This window comes from Lynx rufus, unplaced genomic scaffold, assembly GCF_022079265.1.
Source record: "Lynx rufus isolate CCGP_SWC_20201006 ecotype Redwood Valley unplaced genomic scaffold, mLynRuf1.p SCAF_8, whole genome shotgun sequence".
In the NCBI taxonomy this organism is placed as follows: domain Eukaryota; kingdom Metazoa; phylum Chordata; class Mammalia; order Carnivora; family Felidae; genus Lynx; species Lynx rufus.
Window position 1 is genome coordinate 87,935,557 of NW_025814896.1, and position 21,866 is coordinate 87,957,422.

Genomic DNA, 21,866 nt, shown 5'->3' on the forward strand with positions numbered 1-21,866 from the left:
AGTTTTAATGTGTCAAACAAATGAAGACGTTTCTTTAAACATTCCCTTCTCAGAATTCCTCATAATATTTTGAGGAGTAAATCCCAGAATATTAGTTTTTCATTACAAAATTTATTGCCTGTGGGGCACCTGGGTGGCTCAGTCGGTTAAGCATCTGACTTCGGCTCAGGTCATGATCTCATAGTTCATGGGTTTGAGCCTCACATCCGGCTCTGTGCTAACAGCTCAGAGCCTGGAGCCTGTTTCAGATTCTGTGTCTCCCTCTCTCTCTGCCTCTCCCCTGCTCATGCTCTGTCTCTCTCTCAAAAATAAACATTAAAAAAATTTTTTTTAAAGTTTATTACCTGTTTAAAGGCAAGGTGCTGGTATAAATATTTCAAATGAAGCAAGAAATTTTTTTGACTGTATTTTTCTGACAAGAAACTTACCAGGCACCTCTGAAACCTAACAAGAGTACCCTAGCTTGCATATATTGTTAATATTTTTAATAAATCAAATGAGCTTAATTTGGCAATTTAGTTCACAATATTATCTGTTTACACATCATTCTACATTGACAATGAAAGCATTTGGATTTGACATTCCAAACAGCATGCATTTGACATTTTAAAACTCTGTGTAAATATCTGATAGAAGTAACAGCTAAAGAAAAATTTAATAGCATTGGACATTTTGTAGTATTAAAAGCACACTGACAAGAATTTTCTATCAAACACTAAAGATGTAAATTGGGCTGAGTTGCTTGTTCAATCAATTCCATCCAAATTGAACACTTAGAGAAAAAAAATGAATGCTGTTGTTAGATGTTGCCAATGATTCAACTGAGGAAAAAAAGCATCAGCAAATGCTATGTAGAAGGTAGGCTGGTGAGCAAAACGAGGCAACATCCTAGCAAACATAGAAATCACTGTTTGGTACAAGAAATGGGCATTGACCAGAAATACAGAAACATTGTACATGTACCTGTGATCACTGCTATTTAGCAGAGACACCCATGCCAGAAAATCGTATAGTTGAAGGATTTAGCCACCTGGTAAAGCAGGTCTGAGACAGCTTCCCAGTGGCAATGACATTTGAGCTAACACTACAAGGAAGAATGAGAGCAGAGCTTAGGGGGCGGGGCACAAGTGGTGTTGGGAGACTAGTTAGAGGCCCTGCAGGTGTCCAGATGGGGTGATGGGGATGATGAGGCTTGGAGTTGGGGCATGAGGAGATGGTGAAAAGTACATGGGTTTGGGAAAGTTTAGGAGACAAAAAAAAAAAAAATCAAACAGGACTTTATGGTGACCTGGATGTGCCCTCTGGTTCTCTTTTTTTAAGCTTTGGATCAGTTAATGAAACTGAACCTAAGATTTCAAGGTGAACTGTTAAAGTGCCCCTACACTACACTTGCTACAGGTTTGGGTTTTGTTTTGCTTTGCTTTGTTTCTTATTCCCACACCCCTTTTCCAGACAGTGCCACAAAATACAGAATCAGAGACTGAGCAAGTATATGCTATGGGAAGGTCTTCAGAGTATAGGAAATGGTGCTTAGACATAAAGGGGGCTGGTCTCCTCCTGAGGCACAGGGCACATCCCTGCGGCATTTCTAACATCCCAGCACAAAGCGGGGAAATGCCATGTGCCATCCACTGCCACACTATGGCCTTGGAACACACACCCCTCCTCTCCCCCCACCGCCCCCCGGAAGAGCAGCTGTCTGTGCTGACTAGGAAATTGCCTGCCCCTCCCTCTTGAGAAAGCACAGCAGATGCTTTTTATATAATGTCCAATTACTCCAAGGAATGTCATCATTTTTATGATTAATCAGTTGCACACATTCAGGGACATATGTGAGATGAGTATTCAAGGACAACAAAAGACCCTGCAGAGAGGAGATAAATTGAGCCCAGCATCTGTGGCCAATATATACAAAAACAAATTAACTGTATATATTGCATAAATACCTCTCTATGTAGATTACTGCCAAAACAAGGACTAATTTAATCTAAATTCATTGTGAAGCAAATCTATTTTTTAAATCTACAGGTTATACAAATGGTGAGGAAAAATTGTAAATAATAAATATCCCCTTGACAGAACTCAAATAATAATGAGCTAGGGAGCCTGCAACTGTGACGATCACATATAAAATAGCACCCAATAAATAAAAAAGAGTTTCTGTGTTCAAAAGGATTCTTTCAAGAAAGAATCAAATCAAGCAGGAATATTCCAACTTGCTTTGTAAGGCCCAGCTCAAATGTCAGCCCCTTTGTGAAGTTTTCTCTGATCTCTTGAGCAGAATTAATAGGCCTCTCCTCCGAGCCCTTACGACACTTGTCAGCGGGTAGTGGAATTATTTATCATGGGGTGTCTCTCGGGTGGTTCTCTTCGATTTCATTTTCCTAGCATACAACCCAACTTCCTTCTCATTCTGCGGCTTTGAAGAAAATGCAAATATGAGAAGCATTGACAGTAGAGCTGGCAGCTGCTAACACCAGGAAACTGTCCATGGGGCCAGGCACTAACCCCATGCAATCATTCCTTTCATCCTCACAATGATCCAAATGACAGAAGTCCCACCAAGATGAGCAAACTGAGCAACAGAGGTGAAAAGATGTGTCCTCAGCCACACAGCTAGTAAGTGAGGACAATCAGGATTCTAATTCAGGCAGTCCCACTCTGCCACCCTGCAGACTGGGGTGAGATGGGAAATCACTGGCCTGGGAGTCCAAATACCTGAAGTCAAGGTCTTTATTTGGTAGTTTACTAGCTGTGTCATCCTAGGATACTCACTGAGCACTCTGGCCTCTGAGATTCCCCCTACAACTCCACAGTTCCAGGTTTCATCCACACCCACCTGTAAAACAGCAACCGTCCCCTTAGTGGCTGGGCTTCCCACCAGTAAGCACAGCCTGCAGCTACTGGATTGGCATCTCAGCCAAACATTTTTGCTGAGACAAATGTTTCTGGCTGGATTTACTGGGGCATTCTTTCTTTCCTGGTATCCTTACCCATCTTGCAGCTTTTAGGCTAAGTGCTGGGAGACGGCAAAGGTTTAGCAGATGGGTTTTCCTTGGCATTGCCTGGGGAGGTGGCAGCCATCTCCTACTGGGCATTACAGCCACCCTCAGACCTCTGGTGAAGCCCAAGTTGTTAAAAAGAGGACCAAGAAGTTCATCTAGTGCCAGTTAGACTGATATATCAAAATTAAGCACAACTGGCGGAAACCCAGAGGCACTGACAATAGAGTGTGCAGAAGACTCAAGGGCCAGATCTTGATGCCCAACATTGGTTACGAGAGCAATAAGAAGACAAAGCACATGCTGCCCAGTGGCTTCCCGAAGTTCCTGGTCCACAATGTCAAGGAGCTCGAAGTGCTGCTGATGTGCAAGAAATCTCACTGTGCAGGGATTTCACAATGTCTCCTCCAAGAACCACAAAGCATTGTGGAAAGAGCAGCCCAGCTGGCCATCAGGATCACCAATCCCAATGCCAGGCTGCACAGAGAAGAAAAGGAACAGACAGACAGCTTATGTGCATGTCGGATTTGTGTTAATAAAACCTAATACTACAAAAAAAAATGTTTAGCAAATGGTTCCTGCACTCCAGAACTAAGAGCTTAACAAGGGATTCGAACAAGGAAACCAAGTCTCAAGATACAATCCAATGCTGTAGGGCACGTGCTCACCCACTATGCCACATAGTCACTCAGGCAAGAGAAACTCATCCTGGCTTCTGCTACATTATTACCCTTCTCCTTACACCTTCTGTACAATATTTTGTGTTCCAGGGACAGTATCTTTGGGTCAGTGGCTTGGGAACCCCTTACAATTTTCAAGTGCCCTTTCTGAAACACCCTGTGATAAACAAATGGTTTCCCTTGTACTAGGGGGATTAGAAATTGGAAAAATTTTTTCTTGATAGTATGTCAACTACCAAAATCATATAGGAGCGTTTGTTCCTTTCAGCTGCTGCCTTTGGATATGAGGCCAGTGTAATCTGTGTTTTTTTAAGAAATGTATAAGAGTGGGACACCTGGAGGACTCAGTTGGTTAAGTGTCTAATTTCAACTCAGGTCATGATCTCATGGTTGGTGGGTGAGAGCCCCGCGTTGGGCTCTGTGCTGACAGCTCAGAGCCCAGAGCCTGCTTCAGATTGTGTCTCCCTCTCTCTCTGCCCCTCCTCCACTTGCACTCTGTCTCTCTCTCTCAAAAATAAATAAAAATGTTTTTAAAAATTTAGAAAAAGAAACATAGAATGGCATAATGTTTTAAAGGTTTTTAAGAAATCTTGACATGATGGGGCGCCTGGGTGGCTCAGTCGATTGAGCGTCCGACTTCAGCTCAGGTCACGATCTCGCGGTCCGTGATTTCGAGCCCTGCGTCGGGCTCTGGGCTGATGGCTCAGAGCCTGGAGCCTGCTTCCAATTCTGTGTCTCCCTCTCTCTCTGCCCCTCCCCCGTTCATGCTCTGTCTCTCTCTGTCTCAAAAATAAATAAATGTTAAAAAAAATTAAAAAAAAAAGAAATCTTGACATGTTTTTGCTGAAAGGAAAAACAGGTGTTTTGACATCCCATGTTGATTACCTGCACCCAGAATGAAGGAAAGACCTTATATACATAGCAGAGAATGGAGAATAGCTCAGTTTCCATGATTGTTTTCCCCAGGCCACTAAGCACTCACTTGCAAAGCACATTCCTATTCTCAGGTTTGATGACCTGATTGCTTTATCCTGTGGGTCCTTTCCTCCTCCTCACCTATCTCCAGAAGTAAGATTAGAAATGTCACATATTTGGGGTGCCTGGGTGGCTCAGTCGGTCAAGCATCTGACTCTTGATTTCGGCTCAGGTCATGATCTCGTGGTCTATGGGTTCAAGCCCTGCATCAGGCTCTGTGCTGAGAGCATGGAACCTGTTTGGGATTCTCTCTCTGCCCCTCTCCTGCTCGCTCGCTCTCTCTCTCTTAAAATAAATAAACATTTTTTAAAAATGTCATATATTCAGAGATCAAAAGGAAACCTTTTTTGGAATCTGTTTATGTCTTTGGATCTTTCTCTTTGACATTATTGTCTGCTGTGTTCTTCAGGCTAAGCTAGGCTATGCTGCACTAATGAGCTTTCTTTCCCCTGGCCTGTGTGCTTTCCCTGATCACACAAAGTAAAAGGGGAGAACCAAAGACAGAATGAGACCCTTTTGGCTCCTTCTCCTAGTAGGCTCTTCTTTGCAGGTCCTACCTGGGAATGGAGGAATGCGTTTTAGATCCACTGGTGATTTGAATATGTGACCACAACAGTGATCATTGAGGACTCTGTCATTGACAAGGCTCTCCTAAGTCACAAGGCAGCATTCATTGTCTCTGAGAAGGTGGGGAGCCTCTCTTTTCACTGCTTTAAATGTTGACCAGAAGAAACAGCGATGCTTCCACAATGCATTCCTAATGTATTACTCTATTACTCTAAACCTGGCAGCTATATATTTAAGGGATTTGGGGTCATAGGGAGGGAAGCTCCAAATACCATTAGAGCACATTAAAGAGGATGAAATTAGCTTAGGAATGTAAGCACATATCAAGCCATTAAATAATTTAAAAGGCACTTAGGGTAGCATTGAGCCATACAAGTATGAGCACTTCAAACTTCTTTGGTTGAACTGAGCTAAAATGTTTGGTAGGATTAAACTTGGAGGCTGGTGCAAAAACCTGGAACTCTACAGAAAACATTCTATCATGTGGACACATTTTTAACAAGGGTGATCTCTTGGTCACTAACGCCATAGGAAATTGTGTATGTGGCAGTCATGGCCAGCTGCCTAGACAATATCACCTCCCTTTCTTCCTTCCTAACAGAATCTCAATTTTGTCCAACATACAATGTGTCCAACAAAAAACCTGTGTTTCTGGGGCACCTGAGTGGCTCAGTCAGTTAGGTGGCCGACTCTTGGTTTCGGCTCAGGTCAGGATCTCATGGTTCATGAGTTCAAGCCCCACATCAGGCTCTGAGCTGCCAGTGTGGAGCCTATTTGGCATTCTCTCTCTCTCCCCCTCTCTCTCTCCCCCTTCCCCACTCTCTTTCTCTCTCAAAAATAAACTTTATTAAAAAAAACCCAAAATCTATATTTCTCAGCATTCCCTGAAGCTAGAAGCAACCATATGATACAGTCCTAGTCAATAACGTGCAAGTATAAATCTGCTGGGAATTTTTTGGAAACTCTAATTTCCTGATAGAAATGCTACTCCTTCTCCCTCACCACTTCCTCCTCCTCTCTGAATAGAAGGTAGTTGAGAGATAAGAAATGGAGTATCTGGTTTGCAAACTTTCAAGAGAAAGAATCCCACTGAATACATCAGAGCAGAGAGATAGAAGGAGCCCAGTCTACTGGTGCCATAATGAGCTACTGTGTAAATCCCAGACTCTGACTTTGGAACTTTCTAGGTAAGGGAATAAATCCCTATTGGATTAAGCTACTGTGGTTGGGTTTCTGTTTCATGAAGTGGAGGCAACCCTTAATCAATATAGACACACAGACAGAAGTGTTTCCTGTCCAATATCACTTTGAAATTGGAAGGATAAACACAGGTGCTTGTTACAGGACCTTTCTCAACATTTTCTGTCCTAGGTATCTGATGATGCTTCAAGAGGGGGTAGAATACAGGGTCCTCAAATTCTCTTGACCATGGAAACTTTTATTTCATGTTACATTTCTTGAGAATAGTGTTTTACCAGATATACATTGGAAAGCAGTGTTTCAGGTGCATTTCTCTCTCTCTCCTGAACTAAGAAAAAACATGCCTTTCTAGAGCAATACAAATATAAATTCTTAGAAAAAGTTAAAACATAAAACATTGTAACTTTGCATACTGGGTTGAATAGTTATCTCCCTGAAATTCATGTCTCCCTGGAACCTGTGAATGTGACCTTATTTAGCAATAGGGTATTTGTAGAAAATTAAGAATAATTCATAGTGGATTAGGATGGGCCCTAAATCCAACGATGGGGGACTTTATAAGGAGAAGGAGATTTGGGTATAAAGAAACACAGAGGACACACAGGCACAGAGGAGAAGCCTATGTGATGATGGGGGCAGAGATTGGAGTCATGTGGCTGCAAGCCAAGGATACCAAAGACTGCTGCTAACCACCAGAAGTCAGGAACAGGCAAGGAAGGATTCGTCCTTTACAGCCTCCAGAGGGAGCACGGCCCAATGGAAACCTTGATTCCAGACGTCTACCCTCCAGAACTATGAACAAATACATCTACAGTTGTAAGCCATCCAGTTTGTAGTACTTTGTTAAGGCAGCCCTAGGGAACTAATATGCTTTGTGATGCTGTAATTGTAATAAAGTTTAAATCATTGTAAATTTGTCCCTGTGTCCAGGATGAGGATGAAGCGTCAACATGGGTGGAGGCCTGTCTCAGCCCCACCCGTCTCCTCTACCATATTTAAGATTCTTACAAGGAACTTACATTCTTCCTGTCTTTTTCCCTTGAAACCAAATAGGATCTTGAAAACTGTAACATTAAAAAAGGGAGAAGCTGACATTTAGAAAGAAAGGTCCTGGACAGCCACCGCAGTACCCTAAGCTCCACAGAGGCAGCACTGGGGCAAGTGAGAGCCAGACGGGCACTGGGCGGCTCTGCCACATTGAGGAAAATAATTAAACATGGGCAAAGGAGATCCTAAGAAGCCCAGAGGCAAAATGTCATCATATGCAAACTTGCAGAGAGGAGCACAGGAAGAATCACCTAGATGCTTCAGTCAGCTCAGAATTTTCTAAGGAGTGCTCAGAGAGGTGGAGGCCCATGTGCTCAAGAGAAAGGAAAATGTGAAGACCTGGTAAAGGCAGACAAAGCCCGTTATAAAAGAGTAAATGAAAACTTACATCCCCCTCTAAAGAAGAAACAAAAAAGAAGTTCAAGGATCCCAATGCACCTAAGAAGCCTCCTTCGGCCTTTTTCTTGTTTGGTTCTGAGTATCACCCAAAAACCAAAGGAGAATATCCTGGCCTATCCGTTGGTGATGCCACAAAGAAACTGGAGAGGTGTGGAATCACGCTGCCGCAGAGAACACGCATCCTTATGAAAAGAAGGCTGCTAAGCTGAAGGAAAAATATAAAAAGACTATTGCTGCATACTGAGCCAAAGGAAAGCCTGACACAGCAAAAAAGGGAGTCATCAGGGCTGAAAAAAGCAAGAAAAAGATGGAAGACAAGGAAGATAAAAGAGGAAGATGAAGAAGATGAACAAGTTCATCCTAGCGTAGTTTTTTGTTCTGGTCTATAAAACATTTAACCCCTCCTCCTTCCTATACACAGCTCACTTCTTTTAAAGCAAAAAACTGAAATGTAAGACTGTGTAATATTTGTTTTTAAACTGTACAGGGTCTTTTGTGTGTGTGTGTGTGTGTGTATAGTTAACACACTACCGAATGTGTCTTCAGGTAGACCTATCCTGGTGGTATCTTCAATAGCCACTAACTTTGCCTGGTCGGTATGGGGGTTGTAAACTGGCATGGAAATTTAAAGCAGGTTCCTGTTGGTGCATAGCACTAATTAGTTATATATGGCGGTGGTAGCTGGTTCATTTTCAGTGGTCTCTGATGCAGTTTATACAAAATAATTGTTGTTCTTGGGGCGCCTGAGTGGCTCAGTTGGTTAAGTGTCTGACTTCAGCTCAGGTCACGATCTCATGGTTCATGGGTTCCATCCCTGAATTGGGCTCTATGCTAACAGGTCAGAGCCTGGAGCCTGCTTCAGATTCTGTGTCTCCTTCTGTCTCTGCCCCTCCCCTGTTCTCTCTTTATCGCTCAAAAATAAATAAACATTAAAAAACTGTTGTTGTATTAACTGAGTACCACTCTGTAATTGCAAAAAAAAAAAAAAAGTTTAGCTATTTTGTTGACATTCTGAATGCTTCTAATACAATTTTTTTTTGAAGGGAGGGAGGACGGATGGACAGAAAATCCTGAAGAACAACTTTTCAGCAACCCTGGATTTGCCAGTAATTATGGCCTCACCTTGGGTCAGAGTCTTGTCTTCTCTCGGTTTCATCTGTGTGTTCTCTAGAACTCCAGGGGTGGACTGGAGGGTCTGCATGGCTCCTTCTGCTTTGACATGCCAGAATTCCAGTGGGAGCATTTCTCATATATAGGAACATCTGATGCATGTTTCTCAGAAATAAAGAATTGCAGCCCCTTGCTAATGGTTGGGGCTCCTTTTAGAGCTTTCCTGAGTTCATTTATATGCAAGAATATTACTTCCTAGGATATTATAACTGAGCAAGAGAAAAGACTGAAGTGTCATGCTTGGTGTAATGTTTGCCTTGGCATATTGGACGTTCTTAGAGAGGACTGGTTGTCTAGAGAAAGGCGTAATACTAATTACCAGGATAATGATGACTGTATACCTCCTTTTCCCACCCTCAAGAGAAACTCACACTTATAAAGCTAACTAAATTGGGGCACCTCAGTAGCTCAGTCAGTTAAGCACCCAACTCTTGACTTCAGCTCAGGTCATGATCTCACGGTGCATGAGTTCAAGCTCCGCGTTGGTCTCTGCACTGACAGTATGAGGCCTGCTTGGGATTCTCTCTCCTCGTCTCTCTCTGACCCTCCCCTGCTCTCTCCCTCTCAAATAAACTTATAAAAAATGATAAAAAAAATAAAGCTAAGTAAATTACTCCCATTACAAAAGATATCTTTATTTTACCAACAAGTTTACTAAGAATTTCCTTTAACATTAACAGTGTAGCAAAGAGCTCAACCTACTCTCCAGTCTAAACAACCCCACATTCTTGAGACTTTCTTCATATGCACTACTTTCCATCTATAAGACCATGGTCTAGCAGACCATGTAGGCTGCTTTTTCCTGAACCCCAGCTACTTGTCATCATAGGTTGTAAGGGTGAAAAACAACACAGCGCAATACTCTTGAAACTGACCAACACGGAGTAAGCTTAGGAAAGGAATACATCTTGGAGCTTGAAGGTTGTGTTGTCAATGTATCCTATAGGTTACCAGAAATTCAGGGGTGAAAATAAAGAATCCCTGCTTTGCACAAGGATGCACAAGACACAATGTCTTTGTAAGGTGCATCACAATATTATAATTATCAGACACAAATATTTTTAGCATTTTAAATGCATATAGCCCTTGCCAAAAATGGTTTGAGAATGCAAAAGAGACTATAAATTCTGGAAGATGCACAGAATTGGATGTTGACTTATGGACATTTGCAATATAATTTGTGCTTAGCAAGGACACCAAAACCTTAAAATAACATCTCCATAATTCTCTAAGTATATCAATAGCCTTATTGACAACCATATTTACAACAAAGGAGAAAAATAAACCAAAAGAGTAAATTGGGTTTTTAAACTGTTCATCTATGTAGCATTACCTAGAAATAAGTTTTCCTCATCTAAATAATGAGATTAATAATACTTGACCTTATACAACTGTTGCGATTAGAGTTTTAATAATAAATACAAAAACACAGCACTGTCTTAGCCCAAGCTGCCATAACAAAATACTATAGGCTGGGTAACTTATAAACAACAGAAATTTATTTCTCACAGTTCTGGAGGCTGGGAAGTCCAAGATCAAGGCACCAGCAGATTTGGTGTCTGGTGAGAGCCTGCTTTCCAGTTTATAGACCACTGTCTTCTCACTGTCCTCACATAGCAGAAGGGGCAAGGGAGATCTCTGAGGTCTCTTTTATTTATTTATTTTTTAAATGTTCATTTTTGAGAGAGAGAGAGAGAGAGAGAGAGAGAGAACGAACGAGTAGGGGAGGGGCAGAGAGAGAGGGAGGCACAGAATCTGAAGCAGGCTCCAGGTTCCATGCTGTCAGCACAAAGCCCGAAGCGGGACCTGAACCCACGAATCATGAGATCATGACCGAGCCAAAGTCAGATGCTTAACCAACTGAGCCACCCAGGCACCCCTCTGAGATCTCTTTTATAATGTCATTAATCTCATTATTGCAGAGCCCTCATGACTTAATCATCTCCAAAGGCGCCACCTCCAAATACCATTGTATTAGGGATTAGATTTCAATGTATGAATTCTGGAGAGACATTAACATTCAGTCTATAACAAATCATTAACACAGCCTGATATGTAGAAAGTGCTCAATAAATTTTAGCTACTACTATTATGGTGGAGCCAAGTGAAAGATTTGGGATATGTTTTAGAGAATTAAGCCAATTGAATTTGCTGATAGATTGGATGGGAAAGTGAAGAAAATAGAGAAACCAAGAAAAATTCCAAGATTTTTGGTATGAACAACTGGGAAGATAATGTAATACAGAAAAAAGTGGGTTTGAGGAAAGAAATTAAGACTCTGCTAGGGTTGTTAGGCTTGATCTGAGTTACCTGTAAGACGTCCATGTAGAAACGTCAAGGAGGCAGTTGGGAACACAAGTCTGTAGCCTCACTGCTCAGCACCATTCAAAATAAGATCCCAAGACCAGCAGCCTCAGCATCACCCAGGAACTTGTTGGAAATACAGAATCTTAAGCCCTACCTCAGATCACTGGAATCAGAGTGTGCATTTTAACAAGATTCCCAAGTGATCTGTATGCACAATAAAGACTAAGTAGCACTAAGCTAGAGTTCTCAGAAAAAAGAGACCAGATGTAGCTTTAGACCAGAACCTAAAGCTAAGGCCTGGAAAAGCTCCCCTGGGGGAAGCGAGAATAGGGGGCCCAGGGTAGAGTCATGGGACTCTCCCACATTCAGAGGTCTAGTAGAGGTAAATGGAACTCCACAGAGGAAGAAAGAGAAACAGCCAGTGAGTGAGGCAAGGGAAAACCAGGAGAGTGAAGGGTACCAGAAAGTCAGACAACAAAATGTTTCAAGAAGAGGTCCACTGTGTTGACAGCTGCTGATAGGTCGGTAAGATAAGAATAGAGAAGGGGCGCCTGGGTGGCGCAGTCGGTTAAGCGTCCGACTTCAGCCAGGTCACGATCTCGCGGTCCGGGAGTTCGAGCCCCGCGTCGGGCTCTGGGCTGATGGCTCAGAGCCTGGAGCCTGTTTCCGATTCTGTGTCTCCCTCTCTCTCTGCCCCTCCCCCGTTCATGCTCTGTCTCTCTCTGTCCCAAAAATAAATAAACGTTGGAAAAAAAAAAAAAAAGATAAGAATAGAGAAGAGACCATTAGACTTGGTAATAAGGAGGTCACTAATGACCTTGACAAGAGCAGCCTCAGTAGCAGAGAGGGGACAAAAGCCCATGTGTAGAGAGTGGGGAAGAGAAAGTGAGGCAGTGAGCAAGGCAGTTCTTGCAAGGAGTTTTGCTGAGAACATAAAGAGAGAAATGGGGTAGTAGCAGGGATACTTAGGTAGGAGATACTAGAGCATGCCTGAATGCCAATGGGGATGTTGAAAGGCGGGGTGGGGTGGGGTGGGGGGGGTTAGGGAGGAGCTGACAATGCAGAAAAAAGAATGACCAATTGCTGGAGTGGTGGTTTTGAGAAGGTACGAGGAAAGGGGGCCCAGATCCCAGAGAAAGGATGGTGCCTAATAAAAGCAGGACCACTCAGCTCATTGCTTCTGTCTTTCAATGAAATTGGAGGCACCTAGCAAGATGTGTGGGAGTGGGAGGAGAGGATATTTTTTTTAAAAGAGGAGTGAAATACTCATTTTGGAGAGTGGGAAAGTGAATGTCTCAGGATTACCACGTAGTACAGAGTACTTTTTTGAGATTTTTGGCCAGGCATTGAAGAAAACCCACACTTTCCTATAACATGCTTCATTCCCCGCCCCCCCAAATGTCCTGTTCTAATGTGTAAGCATGAATTATGAAAAAGTACATCTTCTCCATCAATCCTTATTTTTCCTGTGGCAGTTTATTATGTTAAAGGTCACCATCAGCAGAGCAAGGCTAGACAAGAGAGTCATCTCAGAGCCACAGGAAGATGGTGATATGGAAGGACAGAAGCCTTCTGTCCCCTCCATGAGATGCATGGCTGGGGGTAATGCAGGAATTAATGACATGAAAACACAAGATGTTTCAAGAAAGGAAGTTTTCCTTCTCTTCTCACAATGCCCCAAGAACTACTAGGAGATCTCTCATGAGACTAGCACTTTCATAAACAACACCATATACTGTTAATTGCCTTTAATTGACTTTTGAACAAGCCCAAAGTCACTAATGCCTCCTTGGTTACCTTCCTTCCTCCTTGGAAGCCAAGCTCATTGAACAATCCCATAATTCTTTGCAGGATTCCCTAATCCAGCTACATGAAGCCCATTTCTGTGATCCAAAAATAAAAAATCCAAAGGCTCACTCTCCTCTGAGCTCACTGTTCTCTCACAGCACACATCCCACATACTCAGGGCCTTGGCACAGTGTAGATAGCCTCTGTACGACCTACGGCCACTTCCTTCTATTTGGAAGCCCACGGCTCCCAACTGGACAGACTTCCCATCAGCCCCCTTGTGGCTATCCTCCATCACTCTTTCTTGGTCATTCCCCTCACTCACGGATGACTTCACCATCTTCCCCTGGGTCACTAGGCCTTCTGATTCCTGATGACTTCAACATTCATTCCCATGCGGTGATACACCCAACACCCAGCCTCACATTTCCTTGGCCTCTCATGCCAGCCATGTCTCCTTCTACCCCAGTCTCAGTCATCCACTCCCATGGTTATATACCCTAGATCTTGCTGCCGCCAATAAGTGCACCATTTCCAACATCTGGATTTTACATCCTCCTCCTTGACCATCTCCTTCTAGCCCATCTACTCTGATTCTCCAATGTCTCTGTGAACTTCTGCTCATTTTTTCACTATCTAGCCTCAAACTCCACTCTTCACATCCTTCCTTTCTTGCTTACATTAACTAGTTCCACTAGGTAATAATCCCCTTGCAAAATACCTCAAATTCCTCTTTTCCATTCTCCTCCACTGTTCTCACCTCAAAGAGCCCTACCTTTGGTCAAATGCTACAAGGCCTTGCTTCCAGTATACATTTGAATAGTTGACCTTTGCACACAGCTGTGCAAACTAGACTTATTTCAAAACTCTCTCTACACCTTTCAAATTATTTCTAAATATTACCAAACAGTCTGCCCTTCCTTGGTGTAGACTCCTTGGTGTAGGAGATTGTTTCCTACTTTCTCACCTCTCCTCAAATACCCACATTGGCCTCTTCTCTCTTACTAGAGTGTAATCTCCTAGTTCACAGAGGCATGCCCAGCACTTGGAACAGTAGATGGACATAGAGGGTGTTAAGTAAACACTTGTCAACTGACTAATTGATACTCATAGTCAAACCATAATAAATTTACCTACTACTGTGATAAATTATTCATTGTTGCTAATATACCTCAATCACATTAAACATTTTTATTGGTATAAAATGTACATAGCATAAAATTTATTATCTCAACCATTTAAAAAAATTTTTTTGAACATTTATTCCTTTTTTGAGAGACAGAGAGAGACAGTGTGAGTTGGGGAATGACAGAGCGAGAGGGAGACACAGAATTTAAAGCAGGCTCCAAGCTCTGAGCTGTCAGCACAGAGCCCGACACGGGGCTTGAACTCACAAACTGTGAGATCATGACTTGAGCTGAAGTCGGACGCTTAACCCACTGAGCCACCCAGGTGCCCCAACCATCTTAATCATTTTTAAGTGTACCATCCATTCATAATGTTGTGTAACCATCACATCTCTAGATCTCTTTTCATCTTGTAAAACTGGAACTCTATACCCATTAAACATTAAGGCATTAGAAAATTTCCCCCACCCCAGACCCTGGCTACCACCATGTTACTTTCTGTTTCTATGATTTTGACTACTCTAAGTACCTCATATAAGTGAAATCATACTGTATTTGTCTTCCTGCGACTGGCTTATTTCATTTAGTGATATCCTCAAGGTTCATCCTTATTACAGTATATGTCAGAATTTCCATATATATATATATATATATGTATATATATGTATATATGTATATATATATGTATACACACACACACACACACACACACACACACACACACACACACACCATGTTTTCCTTGTCCATTCATCCATTTATGGCCACTTGAGTTGCTTCTGTGTTTTAGCTATTGTGAAAATGCTGCTATGAACATGGGTATACAAATATCTCCTTGAGTCCCTGTATCAATCAAATTTAAATACATTTTCTTGAACGTTTATGTAACTCTACTTTCCCTTCTGCCCAAAAATTAACAGAAGGGGTGATCCGGGCCAAACATCTATTTTAAAGAAATATTTACTGAACTAAATGTATAAAGACCAGTACTTGGATAAAAAAAAAAGGATCAATATTATAGCTGTTTTCCTCCTTTCCTCCATCACTTCCTAAGGGGGTAGTTCCTCATAATGTAAACCACAAAATCCTCCAGGGAAGAGCTCAAGAAGCAGCCTGGGTAGGAGGGAAGGATGAGATACCCTAGTTCCTGACTTCACCCCCTCCAGCCCTTCCATATTACCTTCCTCTTAGGCAACTCTCCCTACATCCCCCCATATGGCTCCTCCCCACCCCCATTATGCTTCTGCTCCCCCCCTTTGAGACTAAAGAAATATCCCTTCCCCTGTTTGTTAGAATGGCAGAAACTTGCAGACATTTAAAAGACAAGAAACAACCAAAAAGATACTGTGGCATTCAAGCACATGAAAAGATGCTCGGAGACATTGACATTAAGGAAATGCAAATTAACACCACAATAAGATACTACCCATATCTATCATAATAGCTAGAATTTAAAAAAACAAACTAGCAATACCAAGTTTAGAGCAACTAGAACTCATACATTGCTGGTGGGGATGCAAAATGGGGTACATTTTAGAACCAGTTTGGCAGTTTCTTATAAAGTTAAGAATACACTTACCATACTACGATGCAATCCCACTCCTAGGTACTTATTTACCCGAAAGAATGGAAATACACAAAAATCCGTAAGGCAATATGTACAGTGGCTTTATTCATAATCATCAAAAACTGGAAACAACCCAAATGTCTTTTAACGGGTAGACAGCTAAAGAAACTGGTATAGCCATCCAAAGAAATATTACGCAGCAATCAAAAGAAATAAACTGTTAATATTTGTAACAACATGGATTAATCTCGAAAAGATTATACAAAGTGAAAGAAGTTGGACACAAAAGACTACACTGCATGATCCCATTTATTGGACATTCTGGATAAGGCAAAACCAGATGGGTGGTTATCAAGGGCCATGGGTGGATGGCGGAGATTTACTACAAAGGGGCACATGGGAACTTTATTCTATCTTGATTGTGGTGGTTGTTACATGAATGTCTATATTTGTCAAAATTCATAGAACAATACATCTAAGAATAGTGAATTGTACTATATGATGTTTATTATAGCTCAATAAGCTTGACTTTAAAAAGCACAGCAAATAAATTAAAAAGTCACCTTCTTTTGCATAATACAGGGGACACAAAAGTAAATTATGTAAATTATACTAGCAACACAAACAGCATCAGAACAAATCATTTTTACAGAACTGGTTTCTGATCCTACAGAAGCAGCACTCTAGCCTTGAAAAAGCCCATATTTATATACTACCTTGCCTCGTACTCCTGTCAGGGTACCATCTGGGAGTTGGGCAGTCATTCATCTCAGCCCTCCTTGAACAGGGCAAAAGGACCTCACCCCAAATCCACAACCACCTGGGCCCTCTTACTGGCAGAAACAAAATGACTCATCCTGAAAGAGCCCACCCTTGCTGCCTCATCCACGTACCTCAGCCATACCACCTTACAGGCACAGAAGCAAAAATACCAGTAAACTGTGGGATGACATACCATGGTAATTACAAAACGAGACTGGAGACCTTCTTTCTCAAACTCTAACTCTGAAAGACTATTTTAGCAGGTAAAAGGTAATGGAGAACCTCAAATAGGAGAGACACCAAAGTAGTTATAGATCAGCATGTGGACTTGCTCCGCAAATAGAAACGCTGCTTTCTTGGCTTTGCTCCTCATTTCCCAACAGACTTGACCTTTCTGGGGATGCACCCATCCATCCATAAAATCCTGATGAACCCAACTCAGCAATAGAAACAAGGCTCCTTTGCATAAATAAGCTAGAGATCTGCTTTATAACATTGTCTACTTAATTAAGTATTGCTTCCTGGATGTCCCAGTTGCAGAATCTATGGATTTTTATCCCATTATTATAAATTAATAGATTTGTCCTTTAACAATACTCTCTAGCTATTTTCATTTTGTGTTTGAAGTTAACTAATGTTTAACATCATGGTTAAGATGAAAGGCTCCAATCTTAATAAAACAGCAAAGAGTATAAAACAGTAGACATTTTTAATTATGGAAAAATTTGAAAATATGCAAAATTAGAGAGCATTCTATATAATGAACTCCAAGTACCCATCACCTAGCTTCAGAGTCGATTACAATTTTACTGAGTGTCTGGGTCATGCCTCTTGTTCCAGTGTGATTATTAATAGCACCTCCGTTCACTCTAAAAAGTGCCAGTTTAGATAACAGATTATACCCAACCTCAACAATTAGCAATTTGTAGTCCATCCCAATCCACTCATCTCCCAATAAAAAAGATTTTGAGATAAATCATAGACGGTGTTATCATTTGATCCATAAATATAATAGACTTTGAAAAGCAGATTTTAATTCTTTGACATCCTTAATCTTGATAGATATTCAGTATAACAAGTACAGGCTTCAAACAGTTGGCAACAGTTTTCACAGCTTGTAACTTTAACAGTTAAGATATATAAAGCAGGAGCCCCCAAACTGTGTTCTGTCTCAATGATCATTGCTAAGGCTGAAAAATGAAGCAATAATCTCCAAATTCGATGGAAACATAGAGGCAACTGAAATTTCTTGTGCATCATAACTCCAGATTTACTTTCTGAACAAAGAACCTTTGGTACCCACAAATCCTTCCTTCTCAACCAGGTTTAAAAAAAAAAGCTAGCAGTCCCTTTCCCTAGAGGATGCACACTGTTAGTGAGTTCACTAACTTTCTGTGTTAGTTCCTTACTTTCTGCATCTAAATCGAGTACTGGCAACTCTGACCTATGATCTCCCTAGCACCTGGGCAATAACTACAACCCAGGGTCCCTAGAGAAGCTTCTGTCTTCTCTTAGCCCTCATTTTATCCCGAGCTCTTTTAGACTATTAGCCAAACCCTTCTAATTTGCCATTTGCCCTTTTCTGAATAGAAACAACTGAGCTTGTTAGAACTGTACATAAGCTAAGAGTCATTCATCTTAGAGTGGAGTAGAAGGATGTTTCTGTATTTCTGCACTATTCTAGATGTGAGAAGATACTGGAATTGAGCTGATACGTACTGCACACATTTGAAGTCGTTTTCACAACAAAGAAGAGCAAACTTCACCAGAGTTTGAATTTAAATCATGTCATTGCCACTAGTTTATTCTATTGCTACCATGCATGGCTTGATGAAAACTAATGACCGTGGCTTCTAATTCAAGATGGCAGGCCTAATCCCACCTATCCCTATGTTCCTCTCTGTCTCCTAAGTCTCCATTAAATTGATCATAAGGGAAGAAAAATGCACAACCCTACAATGACGAAGTAAAAGCAGGTGGTTATCAGAGGAGAGATTTCAACAACTTTCTGGAGGACAAAAAGCAGATGGAGAACTGGTGACTAATGTTTGAAGCAAAAGAAGCCTCAGCCCAAATTTCAGGCAGAGGATGCTGGAGCCAAGGAAGCAGATGATCTGTGGCAGAGCCTTGAAGGTGTCCTATACTCTGATATGGCAGGCATGATAAAGGGCAGGAAGAAAAAAGAGACTGAATAAAGGGGTACAAACTGCACATCTCCGTGGAGCAGCAGGCCCCCCCCAGCCGCTTCTCCTGTGCTCAATCACAGGACATGGCCCTGGCCAGGCGCTCAGCTATAGATCCCTCTGTATCTCAGAGGGATCTGGAGGGGTCTTACAGAAACTGCACCCTACAGGGGGTGAACCAGGGCAGCTGTGGTGGTGATGGTGTCCCCAGGGTCACTCTGTGTTTGCCATCTAGGGGCCCAAAGGCTGGAATATCCCCTGAAAAGGATATGAAATCCTAGCATATTACTTACTGTGCAGTGAACAATATCAACCCAGTTAATGAACAGTTTAAAAGTTTTCAGCTTTTAGAATCACCATAATTATAGACAAATCATAGATACCAACTATGGCCATGGAAGAGAATGAATATTTTATCAACTTTGATAATGCAAAAGTAAAGGGAAGCTAGAGGGAAGGAGGAAGCAGGGCAAGAAGAGGCAGTAATAGCCTTATGTTATACACAGTAGAGAGTCAAATGACCTAGTCAATAGTCCATGGAATGAAAAATCAGATTTTAATAAATGCATTGTCTGGAGCAGCAGGGATGACGAGAGAAAGACAGTGAGGAGATGTAGGCATGATGTAAATAAATTACATCCTTGACTTTCATGGCAGAAGATCACTAGATGATGATTGAAATTGATAAATTCACAAACAGCAGTGTATGCATATTATTTTGAGATACAGAGGGAACTACAGCAGAATGGGAAACACAGCTAAAAGCAGTTTGCCGGTATGTAGATAAGGATTTGGGGTGGGGCAGGGATTGTTGCTTTCTGTTAGAAGCCCTTCAGTCCTGTCTGATTTATTAACTATGCATATGCATTGCCTTAAAAACAGTTTAAAAGGCGGGGGGAAGGAGAAGAAGAAAGAAAACTAACAGTACGACTTATGGAAACGCAAGAAAGGAAGTCTCATGCACAGCACAGCACGAACAAGCATGGAATGGGTTAAGCTGCATAACTATGGTAACAGATGTAGCTAATTTGGGACACAAATGAGGGTGTTGGAAAGATCTAAGAGAAATGTGGTGCTAAGAGGGAAGACGAATAAATTCTAAATAAAGGACTGTTGAGATAATCAGTATGGATGCTCTGCCATCTGACACAGTAGAGGAAGAAAGAACTGTACATGCCCTCACTTTTCGAGTATCTTTTCACCATAAATTTTTAAAATCAAAAGTCAAGAGATTCTTATATGGACTCCATGCTGAGTAAAGAAAGCAAACATAACGAAATTCATAATAAAATATGGGCTGAAAATCATGTCCCTTTTTAAGTGAAATTCTGTCTTCATAAAGTCCCTTTGCACTCAAAGTTAAATAACTTCACTTGCTCTTCGAGAAAAACAGTTTATAAATGACATTCAAATGCACACATATTGACCTTCCCTTCAATACAATGATTTGCAATGGAGTATATGCAGTTAAGTAACCCTTTCAAAATTCCACAGAAAATAGTCAAAGGAATAGAAAAATAGGAAGAAATCTGCATCACTTCTGGTTACTGGGAAGGCTGCCATCCATGTGGCAGAATCTGTGAAGAAACGGCATCTTTGCAATATCAACTCTTCCCATCCAGAAACATGACATTCGATTTCTGAAATAGTGGTGGCTCATATGTTCTGTGAAAACGTCCACTTCATCAAGATTTTCACATTAGGATATAATAATGCATAGTGTTATGATTTCAAATCTTCTCTTTGTTCCATATATCATTTCTAGTATTATTGTTTTTATCTTAATCAGGCTTGCTAGAAGTTTGTCTATTTGGTTGGCTTTCTGAAAGAAGCAACTTGCCAGATACAAAGTGGGGGGGCATGTAAGGTGGAGGAAAGAGGCTGAGAAAGATGTGGAAGCTGGTGGGGAGCTGTGGAGAAGGGGCATGTCCAGAAAGATGCTTGGTCAGCCTACCTAGGAGGTGGAGTATGAAGGAAGAAGATGTAAAGCAGATCTAAGCAAAGAGTTTGGGCTTTATCCTGAAAGTAATGTTGAGATTTGCTTTGTTTCAGCAAGATCACTGTGGATTGATGGAGTTCAAGTTGGATGTAGGGAAGACAAATGGGAGGCTCTGGAGTAACCCAAAGTTCTACCCAGGAGCAGTGTGGCTGATAAAACACAAACCCAAGCAAACTAGCTCAGGCAAGATGGAAGGCAACCTCATCAACATAGGAACCAAAATCTAGCTGGGCCTCATGGAAGCTGCTAGAACTGGAATCACTGTGGCCACCTCAGGAAAACCAAGTGGCTTCTTCTCTAAATTGGCGCGGGAAGTAGGGGGATGACCTATTACTATCATTGCATCATGTCTGTTTTGGTTTGTTGTTTTGTTTTGGGCTTGGCTTCTTTCTCTTTTTTTTTTCTTTTTTGGCCTCCTCACCCTGACTCCCTCTCTTATTTGACCTAATATGGCCACCAGCTCTGAGATCCCAAGTCTTCACAGGTCCACACCTGGTTCAATCAGCTGTCTGCATGTGTTGAGGGGGGTGCATGGGGTAGAGGATGTCAAATGATCCTTAGGGCTGTCACTCATAAAAGCCAGAGGCATTTGCTACTTGGCTTGGTAGGTTTTTTTCATCCACTTCAAGGCTTGGCTCAGGGAAGACCATTCCAGATATCATATGGAGCACTGATATTTGTTCTCTGGCAACCACATCCTAAATTCCCTAGCCTCTGGGTCTTACCCAGGTTGCTTGTGGGGTGACATCCAAGTACCTTAGAGATATTTACTGCTGGGCCAGATGACATTTATTTATGTACTTATTTACCTTTATTTTCAGCTGTACCTGTTGGGGTGATTAGAACTGATATGGCTTGAAGCTGGCTACGTTAAAACCCCACTTTATCGGAGGCTCCCTCAGCACAAATCAAGATTGGGGGGGTCAGATACCCAAAGTGGAAGGTGCTGATAAAGTTCTTAGAGTCTTTTAATACCCCCACGCTCTCCCAGACCACACCATAGCCCACTCAGGTTTGGTGCTTTGAGCCTGAGTATTATTCTAGGATTCAGCTGAGAGAACATTCCTTTTTCTGGGGAGTGCCCCTTATTGAA

General features: G+C 41.8%; 1 protein-coding gene and 1 pseudogene across 1 annotated transcript in view; one reads left to right on the forward strand and one right to left on the reverse strand.

Annotated features, from left to right (window-relative positions):
- Positions 1 to 21,866, reverse strand: part of ADD2 (adducin 2) — a 100,983-nt gene that overhangs the window by 73,981 nt on the left and 5,136 nt on the right. The gene's annotated exons all lie outside the window — the stretch shown is intronic.
- LOC124503928 (high mobility group protein B1-like) lies at positions 7,641 to 8,259 on the forward strand (annotated as a pseudogene).